At 41.4% G+C, this 24,142-nt stretch overlaps 1 protein-coding gene and 1 long non-coding RNA gene across 2 annotated transcripts in view; both read left to right on the plus strand.

The window, feature by feature from the left end:
- The window catches only part of LOC149979544 (uncharacterized), a 1,100,972-nt gene that overhangs the window by 628,152 nt on the left and 448,678 nt on the right, over positions 1 to 24,142 (plus strand). The gene's annotated exons all lie outside the window — the stretch shown is intronic.
- The window catches only part of LOC110535568 (cadherin-6), a 79,334-nt gene continuing 68,737 nt past the window's right edge, over positions 13,546 to 24,142 (plus strand). Inside the window, exon 1 of the mRNA XM_021620633.3 lies at positions 13,546 to 14,387. The gene's annotated coding sequence lies outside the window, so the exon portion shown is untranslated. The remainder of the gene's footprint in view (positions 14,388 to 24,142) is intronic.

Below are 24,142 nucleotides of genomic sequence, written 5' to 3' on the forward strand. Positions count from 1 at the left end.
TGATCTCTAACTTTTCCAGCCTACTAATTAGTCTTCTAATGACCTTTGACAATTTGCCATTTCTATATAACTGACCTATCTGCAGGTGTTCTACTACCCTATGAGAAATGGAGATAGCATACCATCATAATAATTGACTTCTGTCCAGGTCTTGACAAAAGGTCACCCAGCATTAGACAGAAAGGAGGTGTAATTAAAATGTCTGAATCTCAAATGGCATTGTGTTCCCTACATAGTGCACTACTTTTGACCAGAGTCCATAGGGCTCTGGTCAAAAGTAATGCGTTATCTAGGGAATAGGGTGCTATTTGGGACACAATCAATCGTTGCCACTCCAAGACACCCATGGAAAGTGCACCGCTTAATTCCAGACATCATTAGTCATGGTACGACTGACTCGCAGCTCTTTGTCATCATTCCCTCTCACTTAGATTAGCATTTTCACACAATGTGTAATCATTAGTAATATCTAAAGTAATTGGAGGTGGCATTTGGGAAACGGTTAGCTGACAGGTGTAGAGGTGTGGAGAATGGAGGGAAGAGGAGGGGTACCTACCTGTCTACCTGTCAGGGATGAAGAGAGGTGAGAAGTTTATTACCTTGGTCTCCTCATCATTCTTCATCTGTCCAAGTAGAATTATCAGAAGGTGAAACAGTTCACCTTTAACTTGTACTAAGGTGAACTCTGTTCATTCAACTTTTGGTTGTTAACTGCTTCTAAATGTAGTCCTGTTAATGTGGTTTCTACTGGCTCCTACTGTGGTTTCTAATTGTACTCTAGCAATGTACAGAAGAGTCTTGTATTTCCTTGGACATTTTAGAACATGGTTTAGAGAGAAAGACTGTCAAATAAAATGAAACATCTTTAAGATTTGGCACAGATATTTACATGGCGGGCTCTTTAGGCCAAGCCTAAGGTATCAAATAGAGTTTGGCACTGTCAAATCATATAGGTCTACCTCTACAGTGTACAGTATATGATCATTGCCATAGAATAACTGAAGTAGAAATCCCTGTAAGGTATATACACACACACACACACACACACACACACACACACACACACACACACACACACACACACACACACACACACACACACACACACAAACCCCTCATGCCTATGTATTCCACTGCTGTTCCAGGTGGCCGTATTAATAGTAAGTGAGGGTGGAGACAGTAAGAAAGTAGCCTGTGGTTGTTCTGATAGAGCCTGGCCAATACACAGCCCTGCCTTCCTCTGCCAATCTGTCAGCCCAGACACAGTCTGTTGCTCTGCTCTAGCAAGAGAGAGGATACACATTTCACACACACACAGAATTCATCCACATAGCCCATGAATCAGTCATCTCCTGTTCTGTCCTGCCACACACACTCAATGCTATACCGCTAGGTCGCTGCCTGACTGACAAATGCTCAAGGCACACCCGACACTGCTCTCAGCCAACCCTAGCTCTGCCACAGGAACCGGTTTGGAGTATCCACTTTGATGGTGAAGGTGATGGTGATGGTTGGTGTGTGTGTGTGTGTGTGTGTGTGTGTGTGTGTGTGTGTGTGTGTGTGTGTGTGTGTGTGTGTGTGTGTGTGTGTGTGTGTGTGTGTGTGTGTGTGTGTGTGTGTGTGTGTGTGACGCTTTTGTAATTTCAACAGTAAAAACACTGTAGAATGCACAGTAAGCTATACATGTGTTATACAGAATCATTCTGGTGTATTGTGGGAAAATGTTGTGGGCGGGGAAAGGGTGTCTGGCTCATTAACATATTTTAAGGCGTGCCTTGTGACATAGAGGGTAGCTGGTTTCTGTATAACAGTTTTACCAAGTATTCATACCACTGACGGACTTCTATGAGTTGTTTTGACCTCAACTAAGCATTTCTGCAAGGTAATTGTATTTTGTACACGATCATACCTACTTATAACCATCACTGATGCAGATCCCCCTCCACCCTCTGGTGGTATATTTGGCTTAATATTATGTCTCTGGAGAAACCTGTATTCAAGTAAATACTTCTAGATTTGCCCTAGAATAACTCATTTTCGTAGAATACACACCAATACAGCTCTCTATGTAGATTTGGAGTGTATCAGAGTTCTGTTTGCAGTTTTTATTTTATTTCACCTTTATTTAACCAGGTAGGCCAGTTGAGAACAAGTTCTCATTTACAACTGCGACCTGGCCAAAGTCCTATCAAGTATTTATACCACTGGCAGATTTTTTATATGCAGAACGATAATGTCATTTTGGATTTGCACACAGTAATACGATACTTGGTATAGAAAAGTACAATGAGAAGATATATCTCTGCAGATGATCCATCTATCTGGTCAAAATCACTGATACAGGTCCACCTCCACCCTCTGGTGGTATAGATAATTTTTAATTGTGTCTCCAGAGAAACATAGGACCTTTATTTTAATCTATCTATCAAATGACTATAGGTGGAACTAGGCATTTTTGGGTGGGGTCAAAATTACCCCAAAGGACTAGATTTGTTTTTATAAAAGAAATTGTATACAGAAATACTAAACAATCATTTAGTTTTATTAAGAACAAGTTGATTGACAAAGTCCTGAAAAATTTGAAGCATTAACCCCCTTTGGGCTATGATACAAAATGACCCCAGTCAGTAATGAGGGTTATTGCATTAACACAACCAGTCATGATGTTTTCATCTGATTTTTAAACAAATCACATCAAAACGTTACCGTTTCACAGTATATTTAGACAAAAAATAGGGAATACCTGGTACAGTAGGTTTACATCCTGTGTTACTCAGTAAAACTAAGTGGGATTCTTAAACTTTTTTTTGACGTTCTTTAAGCAGAGAGAAAAAAGAGTCTCTACACACTTCAATTTCATAGTTTTAAACTGACCTCTACGCAACTTGTGCCAGAGTGTTTAAGTTAATTTCCTGGGATTGAGCAGTTAATTTGGCCCTTTCCTGGGGGAACCCCACACACATACACATACACTCGACAGATGTACGGGAAAGTAAAGTGATGTGTCTTCAACTGGCTGCATATCCAGGTCGAGGCTGAAGAAAACAACATTCCTTTTTTTCTCCTCTCCTCACACCCTTTTGTGTTTTTTTATTATATCGAATGTCAGAATCAATCTACTTTGATAATAACCTGGGTGCAACAAAACACTTGAGAGGGTATAAGGGAAGGTGCTTCTTATTCTCACTTCCTCCTTTTTAGAGGAGAGAGAGTGGATGGAATTGGGTAATTCTAAAATGATTAAATCATGAGGTGATGTACCACAAAGTATTCACAAACATCTCGCTGTGCTATGGAGAAACCAGCATCCTTGAAAGAATATAAAACTTTTACGATTTTGTTAAAAGCAAGGGATTAAAAACGCTATAAACACCTGAGATTATTTGAGCGGGTTTATAAGGCAAGCAGAACCTCATTTAACTAACTCTGTTGGCTGGGAGTCTGGTCCGGGATAAAGCAGCATACCTTTGGCATTAAAAGTCTCCCCTCTCCATCCTACAAATGGCAGAGAGGTTGATGGGTTGGAGCTTCAAAGAAAACCCTCAACCTCATAAAAAAAAAAAAAAAATGTAAAAAATGAAAAAATCCCTGTGAGCACTGGAGCGTTTATCTGTGTGGGTATATATCCACAACTAGTTGGCAATGAAGCCTGCTACGGTGTCACATCGTACTGTGGCTTTTAATAGGAACACGGCTTAAGAGGCCCTTACATCTTTCGTTTCACTTGAAGTTGTCACTCAGTAATCCCTCGGCAAAGTGTAATGCTGCTGGATTAGCAGCGCCAACCCCAGATTTCCAAATTATCATCAGAAAAACTGCTCTGAATGATGTTGCTAATAGGAACTAAAGTATTCAGCCGGGGAAAAGGGGAAGCCATGTTTTCTCCTCTTTCCCTTCAACCACTTTTCAATTCATCTTGTTGATTTTTTACTTTTGCAACAGGCAGATTAGTGTGTCATGCCAGTAGTTCATGTCCGTCCACTAGTGTTGAAGCCTTGAAAAAAGAACTTCCGGATGACTATGCAACAGCATCATTGGAGGATTTAGTAATATGGGCCACTCTCAGTACATCTGTGGTGGAGCACATGACTAATCCCTTACACAGTGAATGAGACTGTACATTAAAAAAAAACTCCCTCTGATGGCCCATGTCAACAGCAACAACAGTGGGATGAGAGGACAGAAGAGGAGAGGAGAGGGGACTGAGCCTAGCTTTGGATGCTCTCCATCTTCTCTTCCCCTCTCCCCTCCTCTCTTCTCCAGAGTGGAGAAAGGCCCAGGCCCACTCCCTCTGGTCTTATCCCCCGGAGGCATCTAAATCAAAGTAAGGCCCAACCCAGCCTGGCCCTGGCCTCATATTGTTGTTCATTCCGATCATCAGGCTACACTGAAAAAAATAAAAGGTTCTTAAATGGTTCTTCCTCAACTCTTAAGGTTCCGTGGATAACTCTTGCCTGGTAAAGAACCATTGAGTTAAGTGTGGGCTTCTTGACGTGGCATCTACAGTTAATCAGAATTCTAAAAGGTTCTTGAAATGTATGGAAGCCTGCAGATGTGTCCCTTTCATAGCACACAGCACATTCGCCATTGATAACTAGTGTTGTTTTTTTCAATATAACATTTCTAGTGTTGATTCAACACTCAGTGGGGTAAAATAACCCCAGTGTTGGTGTTAATAACCAGCATTTAACCAAAACCATGCCCGTCATTATCATTTTTCGATATCTATATTTTTGCATGTACATTGATTGATTAATTAATCTTATGCTGATGAAATATGAATGATATACATTTTTGTAAACTATTACAATCTGTTACTTGGATTTATTGCACAAGCTACTGAAGTGGTTGTTCCAGTTAAGATGTTGAAGGTAGTCTCATATCTTAGTCTTCTCAAACCTAGCAGTCATTTTTTATGCAGGCTGCAAGTGAATAAAATTCAAAATCTTGGATATCTCCACTCTTTCTGGATTCCCAAAAAATGACACATCACTTTGCAAACCAGCATAATGTGACTTGCAGGCCTGATGTGCCCTGTAAAATATGCTTTTCAGGACACTTTATTAGTGTAAAACAAGGCCTTATGAAATACGTATTTAAATGTCTTAAATGATTTAACTTTAATGACACCATATTCACTTCTGATATCTCTTGGTGACAGCCACAGGAATACAAATTAATGAATATAACACTCATGTCTTTGTCCCTAGCAAACATAGTCATGGATAGCACTGGTGACAAAAAATAACTCAAAAGGCACCTTGGGAAATATGCAAATAAGGCTTAAAACCCTACAGCAGGGCTAATTAATTCTGGTCCTGGAGGGCCGAAACATTTCAGTTGGTTTATTTTTGTATGGTTCTTGAAAGAACCATCCCATGTATGGTTCTTCAGAGACCATTAAATGGTTTGCCTATGGCATCGCTCTTAAGAACCTTATTTGGTTCCAACTTGCACCTTTATTTTTACAATTGTACACAGACTTTCATTTAAAAAATTACATTAATATGTCTCTATTGGTTCTCTTTATTTTCTCAAGTAAACACACACATACGCACGCAAGCATGCACACACGCGCACACACACTGAAACAAAAAAAGAACCTGTAGTTTTTTGTGTCATTGCGTCTCTTCACTACATCAATTAATTTCAGAAGTAACCTTAGAAACAACAATGCACTTGTTTTTTTTTTGTTGTGCTTTTCTAGGACCCAAATATATGATGATGATGGATGATAAGCTATTTGTGGATAGATTGTTTTTCTGCCACAAAGGATGATGTGCCTGTTTGTACCGTGTGTTTTTTTGCTGGCTGAATGGCCACGTGCACACCAAAGAGGAGATCAGTGTTAAAAGAGAGAGCCAACATGTTTTGTCCGACATGGCCGTTCCACTTTCTGTAGCCTAGCAGCAGTAGACATATGGGTCCTGGTCCAAAGTTGTGCACTAAGTAGGAAATAGGGTGCTATTTGGGAAGTAGACATAGCCAGGGGACAGGGGAGGAGGGAGGATAGTAGACTCCATGTGCCCTCACAACACTATTGGGCCGCTGCCTGCCACTAGGACTATGATTTATGATGCTTTCAAAACTAAAACGTTTTTTTGTTGTTGTACTTTACCAAGGTTCACTGTGTTGCTGTAAAGTGTATACCTCTATCTCCCACTCTAATATGATGTTCTCACAGATCTAAAATAAACCCTCTACCTGTGAAGTCCACCTTTGTCTCAATGTATACTGTCTGGGTTGTATTATTGATACAATGATTACATGATGCTGTAACAAACTTGCATAAACCACAAACTTTGGGGAACTTGGGGAACTTGGTCAGTGCAAAAAAGTGTATTGAAAAGAAAAGCATAAAGCAAACAAGGCTATATACAGGGGGTACCAGTACCAAGTCAATGTGCGGGGGTAGAGGTTAGTTGAGGTAATTTGTAAAGTGAGTATGCATAGATAGAAAAACAGTGAGTAGCAGCAGTATAAAAACAAAGGAGGGGGGCGGTCAATGTAATTAGTCGTGGCCATTTGATTAGTTGTTCAGCAGTCTTATGGCTTGGGTGTAGAAGCTGTTAAGGAGCATTTTATGTCCTAGACTTGGCGCACCAGTACCGCTTGCCGTGTGGTAGCAGAGAAAACACTCTAAAACTTGGGTGACTGGAGTCTTTGACAATTTTTTGGGCTTCCTCTGACACCTCCTAGTATCCTGGATTTCAGGAAGCTTGGCCCCATGCCAAATCTTTTCTATCTCCTGAGGTGGATTAGGCTTGTCGTGCCCTCTTCACGACTGTCTTAGTGTGTTTGGACCATGATAGTTTGTTGGTGATGTGGACACCAAAGAACTTGAAGCTCTCAACCTGCTCCACTGCAGCCCCATCGATGAGAATGGGGACCTGTTCTGCCCTCCTCTACCTATAAATCAAATCAAATCAAATGTATTTATATAGCTCAAAGTGCTGTACAGAAACCCAGCCTAAAACCCTAAACAGCAAGCAATGCAGGTGTAGAAGCACAGTGGCTAGGAAAAACTCCCTAGAAAGGCCAAAACCTAGGAAGAAACCTTGAGAGGAACCAGGCTATGTGGGGTGGCCAGTCCTCTTCTGGCTGTGCTGAGTGGAGATTATAACAGAACATGGCCAAGATGTTCAAATGTTCATAAATGACCATAAATACTGGAGGCTGAGACAGGAGGGGTCCACAATTAGCTCCTTGGTCTTACTCACATTGAGAGAGAGATTGTTGTCCTGGCACCACACTGCCAGGTCTCTGACCTCCTCTCCATAGGCTGTCTCATCGTTGTCGGTGATCAGGCCTACCACAGTTGTGTCGTCGGCAAGCTTAATGATGGTGTTGGAGTCATGTTTGGCCACACAGTCATGTGTGAACAGGGAGTACAGGAGGGGACTAAGCACTTCATGGCTACCGACATGAGTGCTATGGGGCGGTAATCATTTAGACAGGTTACCTTCACTTTCTTGGGAACAGAGACTATGCTGGTCTGTTTGAATCATGTAGGTATTACAGACTCTGCCAGAAAGAGGTTGAAAATGTCAGTGAAGACACTTGCCAGTTGGTCCGCGCATACTTTTAGTACACTTCCTGGTAATCTGTCTGGCCCCACGGCTTTGTGAATGTTGACCTGTTTAAATGTCTTGCTTACATCGGCTATGTAGAGCTTGAGCACACAGTCGTCCGGAACAGCTGGTTCTCTCATGCATGCTTCAGTGTTGCTTGCCTCGAAGCGAGCATAAAAGGCATTTAGCTCGTCTGGTAAGCTCGCATCACTGGGCAGCTCACGGCTGGGTTTCCTTTGGTAGTCTGTAATAGTTTTCAAGCCCTGCCACATCTGACGAGCATCAGAGCCAGTGTAGTAGGATTCAATCTTAGTCATGTATTGACGCGTTGCCTGTTTGATGGTTCATCTGAGGCCATAACAGGATTTCTTTCAAGCATCCGGATTAGTGTCCTGCTCTTTTAAAGCGCCAGCTCTAGCCTTTAGCTCGGTGTGGATGTTGCCTGTAATCCATGGCTTCTGATAAAGTGCATCGATGTCATTCATGCACTTATTGATGAAGCCAGTGACTGGGGTGGTATATTCCTCAATGCCATTAGATGAATCCCGGAACGTTTTCCAGCCTGTGCTATAAAAACAGTCCTGTAGCGTAGCATCTGCGTCATCTGACCACTTCCGTATTGAGCAGGTCACTGGTACTTCCTGCTTTAGTTTTTGCTTGTCAGCAGGAATCCGGAGAATAGAATTATGGTCAGATTTGCCAAATGGAAGGTGGGGGGAGAGCTTTGCATGCGTCTCTGTATGTGGAGTAAAGGTGGTCTAAAGTTTTTTTTTCCTCTGTTAGCACGTGACTTGCTGGTAGAAATTAGGTAAAATGATTTAAGTTTGCCTGCATTAAAGTCCCCGGCCACTAGGTGCGCTACGTCTGGATGAGCTTTTTCTTGTTTACTTATGGCCCTATACAGCTCGTTGAGGGCAGTCTTAGTGCCAGCATCAGTTTGTGGGGGTAAATAGAAGGCTATGAATAATATAGATGATAACTACCTTGGTAGATAGTGTGGTCTACAGGTTATCATGAGGTATTCTACCTCAGGCGAGCAATACCGCGAGACTTCTTTAATATTAGACACCGCGCAGCAGCAGTTATTGACAAATAGACACACACATCTGCCCTTCGTCATACCAGACGTAGCTGTTCTGTCCTACCGAAACACGGAGAAGCCAGCCAGCTCTATTTCATCTGTGTCGTCGTTCAGCCCAGTCTCGGTGAAACATAAGATATTACAGTTTAGGGATAGCCCCCTTCTCTTTTTTTTTTCGCTTGAATGACATACCCAAATCTAACTGCCTGTAGCTCAGGCCCTGAAGCAAGGGTATGCATATTCTTGGAACCTTTTCGAAAGGAAACAGTTTTAAGTTTGTGGAAATGTGAATTAAATGTAGGAGAATATAACACAATAGATCTGGTAGAAGAAAATACAAAGAAAAAAACCAACCAGCCTTTTTCTACCACCATCTTTGAAATGTAAGAGAAAGGTCATAGTTCTAGCCATCACTCTGGTTGTAATTCTGATAGTGTCCACAAGATGGCAGCAGTGTATGTACAAAGTTGCAGATGCATAACTTGAAGAATGACTGACCTACAAGACTTTTAGAGTGAAGTCCCCAGGTACATTTGGATAATCATGAAGGAGATATTCACATTCAAATTCAAGTTTTCTGCAAGAATATCATCACATCTGTATACTTGGACTTTGATTTAGCTTTCCAAGTGTTAGTAGCCATATTATAAGTTCAACATTTGCAAAACAACCAGTTTTCATAACTTCATCTGAATATCCTTATAATTTTTGTCCAAAATGAAAAGGCATGCTGTTGTACAAGGTTAGTAGCTACATTTTACGACATACATGGTTTCCGGATATTCCCGTAAAGCCCAGCTCATAGGCTGTCTAACTAGCTTTGTTTGACCCCGATTGGTGCTAATTTAACAAAGATATAGTTGTTCAAGTGATGGCCACCCATGTCACCAGCGTGCCAGGAAGGCATCGCTCTCTGACCAAATATGGTGTCCTATGGGATATACTACACCCCTAATGAAATACTGACGCCTTATTACCTTCTAGGATCTCTGAGGAATGGATACAAATGTGATTTGACTAGTTCAACATTTCGGCTGAGATTTTCACAGATTCCTTTCTTTGCTAATTGAACAAGTGGAAATACAAATTGATTGATTGTGCATGCTATATCGAGCTTTTTAGGATATGAAACAGGATTTTATATAACAAAATGACACTTCATGAAATCTCTGGGACCCTTTGGATGATAAATCAGAGCAAGATTTCAGAATGTAAGTACACAATTCACCTTCAGAGGTGAATTTATAAAATCTATCACATTGAAAAAAGTGTTTTGTTGTTATGAGCTCTCCTCAAACAATAGCATGGCATTTTATGACAGTAATAGCTACTGTAATTTGGACAGTGCAGTTATATTACCAAGAATTTAAGCTTTCAGCCGATATAAGATACTTATATGTACCGACATTTGTTGTTTCTCTAAAATCTGCAATCTTAACGTGCTGCATGATTTACAACTGTCCTGTTGACGGAATGCCAATCCTTAAGAAGTCCCGTTGATAGGATAGTCTTAATCATAGAGTTTGTTTTCCAATGATTGCGCGTTGACCAATAATACCGAGGGTAGTGGTGGTCTACCTACTCGTCAGCAAATTCTTACAAGGCACCCCGTCCACCTCCCCCTTTTTCTCCATATTTTCTTCACGCTGATGACGGGGATTTGGGAATTGTCTCGACAAAGCAGTATATCCTTTGCGTCGGACTCTTTATAGAAAAAATCTTTATCCAGTTCGCAGTGAGTAAACATTGTTGTCCAGAAGCTCTTTTCAGTCATAAGAGATGGTAGCAGCAACATTATGTACATTATGTACATAGCACAGTTGGTTAGGAGCCTGTAAAATGGCAGCCCTCCAGAGCCATTATATGAGGGAGTTCAAGCAACAGAATAATGATTCAAACATCAACAAATGAATAGTCCTGTTAGAGCCAACAGTCCAAAGAGCAAACCAACATGAGCAAATAACATGTTTTAATGAAAACGTTAGTACCACCAGAACCTCTGGTTGATTCTTTGAATGGGAGTCTATGTCAAAGGAAATATATAATCCAAAGAAGAGAAAAATACAAAAAGTTAATCCCAATGCAATCCCAAGTATGAAGGCAATAATCAGATATTCAATGGTCCAATGGAAATGAATTGCGCTGAATTATTCAATGTCAATCCAAATGGCTGGGTCAAAATAACTCAGCACTGGGTAGCCAAATAACCCAAATTGGCTTGTTTTTAACCCAGCATTTTTAGAATGTACAAAATGGTGGGTTAAGAACAACCCAATTTGGGTTATTCGGTAACCCAGCGCTGTGTAAATATTAGACAACTCACATGCAGGGTTATTTGCACCCAGCCAGTTAGGATGCATGAATAACCCAACGTGTTGGGTTGTTTTGGATTACCCTAACATGGGTTAATTTTACCATCAATTGGGTTTTCCCAGTTGCAGTCTTTTTTAAGGTAATCCATATATATCATGTTCAGGAGGCGTGGCTTATTAGGGGTGTGGTTTTCAGATAGTTGTTTTTGGCCATCTGTAAAGAGTAAATGTCATTCCTGTTCATCATGTTAAGTTTGTACACTGAAAATATAAATGTTCCTTGAATACAATGCATTCACAAAGTATTCAGACCCCTTCCCCTTTTCCACATTTTGTTAAGTTATAGCTTTATTCTAAAATGGATTAAATAAATAAAAAATATTTATCAATCTACACAATATCCCATAATGACAAAGCAAAAATAGTTTTTTAGACATTTTGGGAAATTTATAAAAAATAAAAAACAAATACCTATTTACATAAATATTCAGACCCTTTGCTATGAGACTTGAACTTGAGCTCAGGTGCATCCTGTTTCCATTGATCATGCTTGTTTCTACAACTTAACTTTCTACAACTTAACTGGTGTCCACCTGTGATAGATTAAATTGATTGGACATGATTTGGAAAGGCACACACCTGTCTATATAAGGTCCCACAGTTGACAGTGCATGTCAGAACAAAAACAATGAGGTCGAAGGAATTGTCCATAGAACTCCGAGACAGGATTGTGTAGAGACACAGATCTGGGGAAGGGTCCCAAAAAATGTCTGCAGCATTGAAGGTCCCCAAGAACACAATGGCCTCCATCATTCTTAAATGGAAGAAGTTTGGAACCACCAAGATAGTTTTTTCCCCTCATCAATCTACACACAATACATCATTTTTGGAGGTATGGTAACTAAGCTCACCTCCTCCTTTATCTCAACTACTTTGTGTATTTTTTTCACTTGTTTTATCTCGAGCTCCATATCCACTGCCCGACCACCTTCTTACTCCTTCTTCATTGTTCACCTCCTCAATCCCTGCACTATCGCCCTCCTCTGTCTCCACTGTGCAACATTTTAGAATGCTATTTATCCATCGAAAATGTGCTGCAGCATGCTGGCTTTCACGACTTGTTTCTTACATTTATGCACAACATTTGAAAGAAATAAGCTTTTTGTGCATATGGAACTTTTCTTTGATCTTTTATTTCAGCTCAGAAAACATGAGACCAACACTTTATATGTTGTGTTAAGAGTTTTGTTCTGTATATTACCATCTTTCTCTGAATATTCAGGTTTTCCACCTAGTCAGGAGGAATTGTGCTGGCCATGGCTATTATAACACTGGTGTCAGAGAGGGGTCCATCAGCGTGGTCAGCATTCTAGTGAAATGTGAATCAAATGGCCAATTGGTTGCGTCTCAATTGCATCCCTATAGTACACTACTTTTGACCAGAACCGTAGGGAATAGGATTCCATTTGGTACGCTTCCCATTTGGGTCAAGGGTCATGATATAGGCTGAAATGTGAAAAGACTTTGCATTAAATCTACTGAGGTCACAAGATTGATAATTTGATTAGCCTTATTACTGACTTTAGAATCCATAGATTGTTCAAGCACATTGCTTTAACCTTTTACTGCAGTGGGCTAAAACCAGGGTCACGCAGGGTGTTTCTTGGAAGTCTTAAACAAATCTACTTTGAAACAAAAGTATACACCTCGCACATATTTATGGGCATTAAAAAAATCAGTACCATGTCAGATATAAAGTTGAAATGTATTAAATTGAGTTTGCATACCAATATTATATATATAATATTATATATATAAATACATAAATCACAGAACACTGACATGTAACAATACCACTTGACATAGAAACAAGAATGTTTTTATATATTTTTTAAATAATGTTTATTAATTATGAAATTATTAATAATATTATTAACTTTCCCCCCATGAGGCTGCAAGGTAATTTGACTGCAGGAAAGGGCTCTCAAGTGTAACTCATTCTTAGCTCCAATAAATAACTACTTCGACATTCACTGAAACCAGATATAGGTATAATTCACAATTTCGTTGTGACAGAAAAAGCATAAACTTGGGCACAATTAATGCAGAAAATGCACCATTACGACAGCGAGAAGATTTATACCACAGAGTTTTCCCACCAGCCAGATGCAAAACATTTGCTGTTTTATTTCCCCAGAGATTTCACAGAGCAACAGTGTATCTGATATTCTCTAAAATGACTATGATATCCCAGATATGGCTCTTTTTGGTGCCTGACTCCTTTGTGTTCTCACAAAGTTGTGCCATTGATATTTGTGGTGTTATGATGTATTTCAGGTTAACTTATAGATTTTAGTTTTGTTTCTGGATCATTCCTGTGTGTGTGTGTGTGTGTGTGTGTGTGTGTGTGTGTGTGTGTGTGTGTGAAAATGAGTCCTGAACATTCACAAAATAAATACTGAGGCTATCCAAGCCCATTCAGTTGCAATGATTTGGTCAAGGGCCGCAGTCAGTCATTCAGTCATCACTGGCTGATCTTTTGATAGGACATGATGTCAAATGTAAAAATCCTTCTGGCTCAGTGAATGGGGAAGTGCTAGGCAAGGGGTCTGATGCTTGGTTGGGAGGATAGCTCCAAAGTGGATGCTTGGAGGAGTTCTAGAAATTGAACTCATGCAACTAACAGCAGCCATAACGACATTAACCCTTGGGATGGAACAACTCACATAGGCCTACAGTTTGTGATGTTGTATGTAGTACTCCCTATAGTTTAGTAATTAAACCACAAACTAAATGTTTTATTGTATTTTGCACACTGTAGAATTTTTTTATTTAACATGTCAAGTGTTTTCATTTTTCTATATTATCCACACTTTAAGGTTTACATTCAGAATACTTACAAAAAGGCATACAAACAGTATCCTACCATATTCTTACAGGCTATTCATTGGCATATGTGTCAATATATTTGGGCATTTCTTTAGGCCTATAGCCTATTATTTGCAACCACAAAGGTGCTAGTCGTCTTCCATTCATCCTGCGGTTTTCAAATTGCGCTGGGAATAATATATAAATGTATCAATCACTCCGTTGAACTAGCCTACATCCCTAGTTCTTTCAAACCTGCTTCCTCAGCGCGTCAATCTGTTCATTATATTCTGTCGGCCGATTTCTCCCCTGCCCTGCATCGGGGACTTGGGAATGGCAGCCAATCGGAGGCCCAGTCCCTTTTATTTCAGCTACGGACATCCACACAGAGAAGTGATGCTGCCTGCGCGAAACAGTGAAGCGCAGTTGAGGAACAGCCTTGAAGCGCTTTTGGAACTGCTGCAGTGAACGAACGGATACACTTCGCCCTCATCTCAGCACTCGCCACTTCGCTATCGTAGGATTTCTCAAACAGAAAAAGAACTTCCGTGGAAGGTGAGTGAAGCGATCAAATCAACTTAAAAAAAAATATATATACAGTGCTATTTCGCTTTGTGTTTTCTGGCAGAATGAAAGGTGTTCCCGATAAAGAAGGCGATGGTTTGAAAACTGCCGAGTCGAGTGTCCATTAAGACCTATAGGTTATTGGTGTATTCATTGAACGCATGAATTGATTTCCAGGTACGGTTGTATGTTCAATACTTCCGACTACAGACCTATATACTGATCTAGGTGATTCATAAATGAGGGTCAGTATAGGCGACTTAACTTTAGCCTGCCACACATCACTGGAAGTTGCTTGAAATATCACTCGATGTGCAATGCATTCGACATCACTGACCACTATTGTCCTCTGCGTCAACTTTTGGGTTTCATTTATTGTAGACCACAATGTTGGATAATGTTCTGTCTCAGCTGCAACGTGGGACACATTTGTGTTCATTAATTTGACTGCTTCAGATCAGATGTACAGTAGAGTACGGTAGCACTGTGATGGCACCACAAGTCAACACATCATGTGGAGTGATAAACGTATGACAATGTAATTGTTTACATTTTCTTTTGTATGCATTATTCGTTGTTTATTGGTGCTATATGAAATGATCGCCTTCCTCTTTATACTTTCCCACTGGTTAAGCTACGGGTATCGATGCAGGTAAAGGCTACTGTAGAATAGGTTACATGCGCTGATGAAAATAGAAAATTCTCTGTCTGTACAGTTGCACTTTGAGTGACGTGGTGTAGCATAGCGCACGTGCCAGGTCAAGATTATATGCTCCTGGAGTTGCCTGAAGTTTTCATATTCATTATATGTGTGGCTTTTGGAGTATTCATTTTGAAATGGTAAATTCGGGTACAGGTCTATGCTATTGATTTCCTTAACATTTTCGCATTCACACTTTAATTGCTTGCATGATTTTGTTTGAGCACGAATTATTAGGTGAAGTTACCTAGTGCAGTTTCATTGGATAGTATGGTTGTTTTCCTCCTGGGTTTGTTTTGGTGCCAAGTTGGCCTATATCACAAACGTTGCTCCATAGCCTATGCATTTGCTAATGCAGCATATACATATATTCCATGTTAGAAAATAGAAAATAGATTCTCAGGTCTAAGAAGCTTCAGGTGAGTGCTACTGGTCGCGTGCACTGCATTCTGGGAATCTGTCTATTCCTCAAAACAAAAACAAAAAAACGTATTATAAAAATACATCTTGGCTACTGTACCTTCCTCTAGCCTCCAGATTGCTTCATGCTGGTTATATTGCTCTAGCTCCCTAAGGCCTGCAGCGATATGCCTGGAGGAGGCCAAGAAGTTCTTAGGGGGAGTTGACTAACTACCAGGGGAATATGCTGCAAGAGTATCACTCTACAAATTACCAACAGAGGAGACATGTGCAATAAGCAGATCATGCACTAAGTTATAATGGAGGCTTTGGAAATAAACAACATTTTACATTGACACATGCAAGGAGTTGGGTAATAGGCCTAATGCTGATGTGTTTTTCATAATTCACCCATCTGCATTTTAAAATTACTTATCACCATTTTGTTTGTGTAAGGCAGATGACAGAAATTTTTCTAGTGTAAAATAACTTACTAGTGTGGCGAGACTGAGGCTTTTGCAACAGAACAGGTTGTATAGCTGAGTTTTTACATACGTTCTGGTTTGAAGTTGTAAGATGAGAGAGTAGCATAGTATCTGTGTCTGATCAAAGACATATGGAGAACACGGCAGGTACTGAATATTTAACGCTTCTACAAATAGGTTTCCCTTGGTGTGTGTGTGTGTGTGTGTGTGTGTGTGTACGCTGTATGTGTGTGTTTGGGTGTACATTGGATCACAGAGACAGACAGACATTCAATATTTCATCAATTAATCCCCCCCCCCCCCAAAAAAAAAAAAAAAAAAAAATCTATATTCAACGGGTTATTTGCATAATCAGGGCGATTTTAAAGGCTGGATGTTGTTATGAGGTGAAGCTGATTGTCTGTCTTATCAATCGGCTCGTCTTTTCTCTCTCTGGTCTCTTGAGTGTTAGTATGATGATGATGACATCACAGGATGTTGGTAAACCCGATGGCTGGGCTGTCTGATGACCAATGACCCAATGCTGATTACATTATCTCCGCTCCAGATGGACAGCGTCATTTTGATGTGTCCTGCTCCAGAATAATATTGAACCTTTCAAGTGCTCAGTCCTTCAAGCAGCAGCATCTGGACCTAATGAAATCACATCCCCATGCCCACTGACTGTCTCTACCACCGCACTATCCCTATGGGAATCTCCTCACAGCACAGAGACACAAAACAAATTTCATATTCTTCCTCTGTGTGTGTGTGTGTGTGTGTGTGTGTGTGTGTGTGTGTGTGTGTGTGTGTGTGTGTGTGTGTGTGTGTGTGTGTGTGTGTGTGTGTGTGTGTGTGTGTGTGTGTGTGTGTGTGTGCAGGGCACCTTGATTGTTTCTCTGCATTAGTCAAGGTCCATATATGTTGTGATTATCTCTGGTTGTATTGAAAGCAAAGGTATAGAGATTGAAAATTGTTAGTTAGAACATTCCTGGGATTATTAACTAAAATGGAGTATGGTCTCGCTAGAGAGTGTTAGAAGAATGGCCTTTAGTCTTTTGCCCACGTGAAAAACATGCCCCCTTGTGGACAGAAGAGACATGGAAACTAGGTGGTTATGACTGCTGTCGTCACCAAAACAAAGTATTTTGAAGTGTATGTGAGAACAATGACAACCTGATAACTCTGTGCTAATGGTGTATCTTCATTCAGGAAGCTATGGTCAGAATGTTATTCTGCTTGTCTTCAGCTACAAAACAATCAAGACGTAGTGCTGACGTCCCATACATTTGAGAAGTCTGTTTTTGGTTATTCCCAGTGTTTGTGGAGGACAGTGTTCTTTACACAATGAAGGTCAGTAACTCTGGTTCTACGTCTCACTTACCCTAATTACAGGAGATGGAGAGGTAAAGATGGCTACCAGTAAAGCCACGGAAAGGCAATTTTTCTGACAAGGGTTTTTAGGAAATTTGCCAAAAGAATAGCATTAATGGAATTTACAGACAGCACCACACTCCATGAGGAAAAGGGCAAAAAACTCCATAATCTCTGATGCCTATTGTTATGGCAAATGTCTCCATTTACATTTGCTTTGGAGGTTCTGTTGTTGCCACAGTAGAATCTGCTCAAATACGTTTTTAAAAAATGGGGCGTTTTCTGTGTGAGATTAAGTACACTGTGAGAGTAGATCAACGACACCAGACCTCTCAGTTGTTAATTGGTAATTGTCTGTATTGCGTGTACAAAAGAAAAGCAACCAGACAGAAATAGACTGTACATGTCTATTGTACTATTCTTGAAATATGCAATAAATGTACAGTAGTTTCATAGCTGTTGTGTATGGTGGCCATGAACATGTACAGTCGTGGCCAAACGTTTTGAGAATGACACAAATATTAATTTTCACAAAGTCTGCTGCCTCAGTGTCTTTAGATATCTTTGTCAGATGTTACTATGGAATACTGAAGTACATTTCATAAGTGTCAATGGCTTTTATTTACAATTACATGAAGTTGATGCAAAGAGTCAATATTTGCAGTGTTGACCCTTCTTTTTCAAGACCTCTGCAATCCGCCCTGGCATGCTGTCAATTAACTTCTGGACCACATCCTGACTGATGGCAGCCCATTCTTGCATAATCAATGCTTGGAGTTTGTCAGAATTTGTGGGTTTTTGTTTGTCCACCCACCTCTTGAGGATTGACCACAAGTTCTCAATGGGATTAAGGTCTGGGGAGTTTCCTGGCCATGGACCCAAAATATCGATGTTTTGTTCCCCGAGCCACTTAGTTATCACTTTTGCCTTATGGCAAGGTGCTCCAAACTGTTCCTGGATAGTTGGGAGAAGTTGCTCTCGGAGGAAGTGTTGGTACCATTCTTTATTCATGGCTGTGTTCTTAGGCAAAATTGTGAGTGAGCTCACTCCCTTGGCTGAGAAGCTATCCCACACATGAATGGTCTCAGGATGCTTTACTGTTGGCATGACACAGGACTGATGGTAGCGCTCACCTTGTCTTCTCCGGACAAGCTTTTTTCCGGATGCCCCAAACAAGCGGAAAGCGGATTCATCAGAGAAAATGACTTTACCCCAGTCCTCATCAGTCGAATCCCTGTACCTTTTGCAGAATATCAGTCTCTCCCTGTTGTTTTTCCTGGAGAGAAGTGGCTTCTTTGCTGCCCTTCTTGACACCAGGCCATCCTCCAAAACTCTTCACCTCACTGTGCGTGCAGATGCACTCACACCTGCCTGCTGCCATTCCTGAGCAAGCTCTGTACTGGTGGTGCCCCGATCCCGCAGTGGATCGGGGCACCACCAGGAACCAATCAAATAATATAATCAAATCAAATGTTATTTGTCACATACACATGGTTAGCAGATGTTAATACAAGTGTAGCAAAATGCTTGTGCTTCTAGTTCCGACAATGCACTGATAACCAACGAGTAACCTAACAATTTCAGTACAACTACATTATACACAGAAGTGTAAAGGGATGAAGAATATGTACATAAAAATATATGAATGAGTGATGGTACAGAACGGCGTAGGCAAGATGCAGTAGATGGTATCGAGTACAGTATATACATTTGAGATGAGTAATGTAGGGTATGTAAACATATAAAAGTGGCATTGTTTAAAGTGGCTAGTGATACATGTATTACATAAAGATGGCAAGATGCAGTAGATGGTATAGAGTACAGTATATACATATGAGATGAGTAATGTAGGGTATGTAAACATTATATTAAGTGGCATTGTTTAAAGTGGCTAGTGATACATTTTGTACATGTACATACATTTTTCCATTATTAAAGTGTCTGGAGTTGAGTCAGTATGTTGGCAGCAGCCACTCAATGTTAGTGGTGGCTGTTTAACAGTCTGATGGCCTTGAGATAGAAGCTGTTTTTCAGTCTCTCGGTCCCTGCTTTGATGCACCTGTACTGACCTCGCCTTCTGGATGATAGCGGGGTGAGCAGGCAGTGGCTCGGGTGGTTGTTGTCCTTGATGATCTTTATGACCTTCCTGTGACATCGGGTGGTGTAGGTGTCCTGGAGGGCAGGTAGTTTGCCCCCGGTGATGCGTTGTGCAGACCTCACTACCCTCTGGAGAGCCTTACGGTTGTGGGCGGAGCAGTTGCCACACCAGGCGGTGATACAGTCCGACAGGATGCTCTCGATTGTGCGTTCCTGGCGCTTGCTGGCGCCCTGAAGCCTTCTTCACAACAATTGAACCGCTCTCCTTGAAGTTCTTGATGATCTGATAAATGGTTGATTTTGGTGCAATCTTACTGGCAGCAATATCCTTGCCAGTGAAGCCCTTTTTGTGCAAAGCAATGATGACGGCACGTGTTTCCTTGCAGGTAACCATGGATGACAGAGGAAGAACAATGATTCCAAGCACCACCCTCCTTTTGAAGCTTCCAGTCTGTTTTTCGAACTCAATCAGCATGAAAAAGTTATCTCCAGCCTTGTCCTCGTCAACACTCACACCTGTGTTAACGAGAGAATCACTGACATGATGTAGCTGGTCCTTTTGTGGCAGGGCTGAAATGCAGTGGAAATGTTTTTTGGGGATTCAGTTCATTTGCATGGCAAATGGGGACTTTGCAGTTCATCTGATCACCCTTCATAACATTCTGGAGTATATGCAAATTGCCATCATACAAACTGAGGCAGCAGACTTTGTGAAAATTCATATCTGTGTCATTCTCAAAACTTTTGGCCACGACTGAACTAACCAAAGTTAATGAATGGTGATGTATGTTTAACATTCGATCTGAATATCCTAATTATGCCCCCCCCTCCCCCCCCCCACACACACACACACACACACATCAATACAATAGACATTATATTATGGATAATATAAATGCTCTACAAGTTTTTCTAATGCATTTGAAGAGCAACAATAACACATAGAAACAACTTGGAACTGTAATCTATTGTAACTGGATATCATATCATTACATACATGTACAGTGAGAGTGGAAATAGAACTTTCATGCTGAGATTAAAGTTGCTCTTTGAATTTTGACTGCTTTTGTTCTGAGAACATTTCCTTTCTCTTGAGTGTTCTGAAATTAATATGCAGTGTTCTTAACTGGTCAACCTGGTGCTTGCTCTTAATGAAAGGGACGATATTTTGTCGAAAGGGTAACTTTACACTACAGTGTGTAAAAGGCATCTATCGTGGTTCCTGGAAGTGCTGAAGTGTTGAGCTAAGGATGAGGAGATTTAAAATTAAATACATTTTTACCCCTTTTTCTCCCCAATTTCATGGTATCCAATTGTTTTTTAGTAGCTACTATCTTGTCTCATCGCTACAACTCGCGTACGGGCTCGGGAGAGACGAAGGTTGAAAGTCATGCGTCCTCTGATACACAACACACCCAAACCGCACTGCTTCTTAACACAGCGCGCATCCAAAGCCAGCCGCACCAATGTGTCGGAGGAAACACTGTACACCTTCAACCTCGGTTAGCTTGCACTGCGCCCGGCCCGCCACAGGAGTCGCTGGTGCGCGATGAGACAAGGATATCCCTACCGGCCAAGCCCTCCCTAACCCAGACGACGCTAGGCCAATTGTGGGTCGCCCCACGGACCTCCCGGTCGCGGCCGGTTACGACAGAGCCTGGGCGCGAACCCAGGGTCTCTGGTGGCACCAGCTGTGGGTTTGGTTGGGTTGTGTATCAGAGGACGCATGACTTTCAACCTTCGTCTCTCCCGAGCCCGTACGGGAGTTGTAGCGATGAGACAAGATAGTACAGCGCCCTTAACCACTGCTCCACCTTTGAGACACATTGTAACTCTAATGTTGTACAGTAGCCGTCTGACGTGGGTATGGTGACAGCTAGGTAGTAAAGAAGAAACAGTACAGGCTCAGCCATTAGACAGACATGGCGTACAAAGGCAGTCGATATTAAATCAGTAGGCTCATGTCTCTGGGTTGGGAGATTCTGTAATTGCTGCCAATGCAATCTGCCAACACGTTTCCCCCTTCCTCTCCATATGAATACGCTGCCTGGCTTCACCAATTACCGAGAAGCTGAAGGACAGCTAGCTTCAGAGCTTTAGGACTGACTCAGTAACAGCGGGGATCCTATGTGTCCCAATGTCACCCGCTCTATTTAGTGCACTACTTTTGACCATGGTACATAGGGCTCTGATCAAAAGAGTGCACTATTTAAGGAATGGGGTGACATTTGGGATGGGGCCTCTCTCTCATCCTCTGTCTGAGGAAGTAAGGGCTAATGGCAATTTAAGGGAACTGCCTTACCATCAGCTCCTGCAAGAGTTGGAGAGTTTAGCGGACATATTTGCATAACTGACATCACCACCCACTCCCTCGCAGTGAATGCATAGGCTCACTGAAATGCACACATGCGTCACGGATACGGACACACAGGCAGGTACACACTAGGGTAGGGCAATATTACGATAGAATTATCTATCGACAATGATTGACAGCCTATTTGAACTTGACTGGCTCTGCGCAGAAAATATAATTCTCTCTCTCTCTCTCTCAGGCTTCGATAGGCTATGAAAATGACTATATTAAGAGAGGACAATGAGGCAAATAAAGCAATCATTATCCAGTTCTGAAGATGCTTTGCTTCTATCCAGCCAATGATTTCTAACTCACTATGGCAAGACAGGCCGTTCCTCATCAGTTGACTGTCACTTTGCTCCATCATCTGGGCACCAAACAGACATAGACAGACACACAAAAACCTGCTGAAACTCCACCAGAAAAGTATATTATAAAATATTTGCCTGCACTTAGCCTCTGTCCAAGGTTTCAACAACATTATCTTTCATAATGATTCATGCAGCGATTTTGCGCTATTTTTAACCAAACAATTTGGTCAGTCAATAGCAGGCGATACTATCATATATCACAATGTTTTGTGAGCATATAATCACGATAGGATAAAGGTTGACACCGCCCTAGTACACACACTCACACACACACCATACCCCTCTGAAACACAGACACACCAGAGATTGCACGAAGCAAAAAGGTATAAGGTTCTCAACACGCTTCTCAGCACAATTTAACAAGATATATTAATCACCCAGGAGGCAGCAGAGAGCCAGCCGGCCATAGTGCTCAGCAGACTGGGCACTGACTAGGGGAGAGAGATAGTGATTTACCACAAAGCCCTGTATACCATGGCACCATTTCAGAGTCTGGGAAGTCATATGATTGAGGCATGGCCAGGAAAGCCCACAAACACAGTAGCTAACTATTGCTTTCTCTTTTTACTTGAGGAAAAAAGCTTGGAAAGAGTAGGAATTGGGGTAAGAGGGATTTACGATGGCTAAAACCATACTCTGTTAGATACAGTTACTATACAGCTTACAATGCAGGTTTTAGCTAAAGGAGTGTTTTTGGACTTTTGTATATGATATGTGTGTGTTCTCTCAGTAGTACGATCTGTGTGTCTTAGCTGCGCTGAGAGCTATAAGGTGTGGAGTGATAGATGAAGAGTGTGAGTGAACAGCAGGACACACACACACACCATGGTTTCCTATAGGAAAATGTGGAGCCGGACATTGGACCGGCAGGATTTTCATTGATCAGACATTAGAATAATGTCCTGGACCCATATGCATTGGGTGCGTAACCTGATTAGGGTGTCCACCGAAGGTGCTCAGAATGACAGATGTCACATTTAGATTATGGTTATTCATCTTAACAGAACATGCAACTCGAGGATGCAACGTGTCCTCCTTACCGAATTCCAATTTGCACTGAAGATGTTAGAATAAAAAACATCTACTTTAAAAAGCAATGAGGATGATGCAACAGAACAGTACATTTAGATTAAAATGTTGATAAACTATTATTTCTTCACATTATAAGCGCAGCAATGTGCACAAGGCAATAGGCTACGCGCAAATGTTAATTCCATAATGCAATTAGCGGGAACACACAGTTGTCAAAATAAATTTAGAAAGAGGGGAGATATAAAGATGCAAAAATTAGCATGGGTTGCTAATATGACTAGGGTTGTGCCTTTCGCTAATGGAAAACCAATAGAACACGAAAGAAAAGCTAGCCATTTCAAGCAGAAATTTGCTTCCTGCAACACAAACTCAAAAAAGTTCTGGGACACTGTAAAGTCCATGGAGAATAAGAACACCTCCTCCCAGCTGCCCACTGCACTGAGGATAGGAAACTCTGTCACCACCGATAAATCCACTATAATTGAGAATTCCAATAAGCATTTTTCTACAGCTGGCCACCTGGCTACCCCTACCCCGGTCAACTGCACTGTACCCCCCACAGCAACTCGCCCAAGCCTTCCCCATTTCTCCTTCTCCCAAATCCAGTCAGCTGATGTTCTGAAAGAGCTGCAAAATCTGGTCCCCTACAAATCAGCCGGGCTAGACAATCTGGACCCTTTCTTTCTAAAATTATCTGCTGAAATTGTTGCAACCCCTATTACTAGCCTGTTCAACCTCTCTTTCATGTCGTCTGAGATTCCCAGAGATTGGAAAGCAGCTGCGGTCATCCCCCTCTTCAAAGGTGGGGACACTCTTGACCCAAACTGCTACAGACCTATATCTGTCCTACCCTGCCTTTCTAAGGTCTTCGAAAGCCAAGTCAACAAACAGATTACCGACCGTTTCGAATCCCCCCACACCTTCTCCGCTATGCAATCTGGTTTCAGATTTGGTTA

The sequence above is a fragment of the Oncorhynchus mykiss genome, chromosome 11, assembly GCF_057628025.1.
Source record: "Oncorhynchus mykiss isolate SJ-2025 chromosome 11, ASM5762802v1, whole genome shotgun sequence".
Classification (NCBI taxonomy): Eukaryota; Metazoa; Chordata; class Actinopteri; order Salmoniformes; family Salmonidae; genus Oncorhynchus; species Oncorhynchus mykiss.